We start from the raw sequence: 1,845 nt of genomic DNA on the forward strand, positions 1-1,845 counted from the left end.
TGTGGCGAGGGGGGCGTGGTTCAGCGAAGTCTGCAGCGGGAGAGAGGGACGGGAGATGAGCGGTGAGTAAGTAGGTCAAGTGCAAAATGATGAACACCTGTGTCTCATTGCAGTAATTAGCCTGGAGAGACCGGATAAAAGGCAGACTGGAGAACGTGGTGGGGAGAGAGAGACTGGGACTCGTGGCCATCCCTTAGCCGGAGGAGGAGAACCGACTGAACTGAGTTTATGCCCTGGGCAGATTGAGAATGCGCTGGAAGCGCCCCGTTTGTGTTTTGTTGAACTTTAAGTAAAGAAATAAAAGAGCCACGAGTCTCCAAACCGCCTACCTGAGTCACTTCCTTCTTCCCACTACGAACGTTGTTACACTGGTGCCGAAACCCGGGAAGGAAGCAGGAGAGCCGCCGCCGTCATGCAAACTCCGACAAGTACGCCATTTGCGGATGTCATTTCATCCCTCGCGGTCCTCCATCAAGAGCAACATCAGGCATTACTGGTCATGAGGACTGATCAGGAGCGACGCTTCCAGGTCATCAACCAGGCGGGAGAGGTTCCGGAGCTGGATGGACCGGGAGCTTCGGGCAGAAGCTGCCACGCAGCAGACCCCGGCTCCCCACCTGCCGCTGAACAAGATGGGGGCTCAGGATGACCCCGAAGCCTTCCTGGATCTGTTCGAGAAAACAGCGGAAGCTGGTGGGTGGCCACGACAACAATGGCCGGTGTGCCTGATACCCCTATTATCGGGGGAAGCGTAGGTGGCTGCTCAGCAACTGCCCGTGCGGAACCTCCTGGTCTTTGATGATCTCAAAAGGGCCATCATCCAGCGGGTCGGCCGAACCCCCGGAGCAACATCGCCAGCGATTCCGTTCGCTGGACCTGGGCGAGAGTGGCCGAGCCTTCGTGCTGGCCCAACGGCTCCGGGACTCATGCCGCAAGTGGCTATTGGCTGAGGGAAGCGACGTCGACCACATCATCGACCGGGTGGCACTGGAGCAGTTCATCACTCGGCTGCCAAAGAACATGGCAGACGTCGCGGGACTCAGCCATCCAATTGGCGGAGGATCAGATGGTGGCGTGCCCTGGGGTCGGCGGGGTCGGCGCAGCTGTCTCTTTCTCTCTCCCCCTTTATTTTCTCCCTCTCTCTCTGCCTCTCGACCTGTTCGACCTGTCCGGTCCCGTCCTCCAGATCCTCTGCGAGTCCCGCCCCGAGGGCGGGGTGGGGCCGGACTGGAGTATGCTACTGGCCCGAGAGCTCCACCCAGGGGGGCGCCCCGAGGGCGGGGTGGGGCCGGACTGGAGTATGCTACTGGCCCGAGAGCTCCTGCCACTAGGGTGGCGGGAAGGTCTGGGCCGGCCTGTGGGCGTTGTGGGCGTTGGGACCATTTTATGGACAGGTGTCCAATGATGGAGGTGGGGACAATGATCCGGGTCCCGGAGGTCCCGGATGCTGCCCCCGGTCAGGATGGCTGGTACCAAATACCCGTGAGTATTAAGGGAGGTACATATCAGGCTCTGGTGGATTCGGGATGTAACCAAACCTCTATCCATCAAAGCCTGATTCAATCCGAGGTATTGGATACCGGCCGCTTGGTTCAGGTACGGTGCGTGCGCGGGGACGTGGTGGAATATCCTTTAATGTCCGCTGTTATTCAATTTAGGGGACAAAATCATAGTGTGGAGGTCGCAGTTAACCCGCACCTCCGACATCCGCTAATTCTGGGTACGAATTGGCCTGCTTTTAAGGAATTATTGGGATGCTTGTGTGCGGATGTCTCTTGGGAAAAGAAAAAGCAGGGAAGGGGGGCACTCGTGCAGGTGGGAGAGGCTGAACTGGGGCCCATGAGA

This window comes from Sinocyclocheilus anshuiensis, unplaced genomic scaffold (genome assembly GCF_001515605.1).
Source record: "Sinocyclocheilus anshuiensis isolate Anshui unplaced genomic scaffold, SAMN03320099.WGS_v1.1 scaffold42, whole genome shotgun sequence".
NCBI lineage: Eukaryota > Metazoa > Chordata > Actinopteri > Cypriniformes > Cyprinidae > Sinocyclocheilus > Sinocyclocheilus anshuiensis.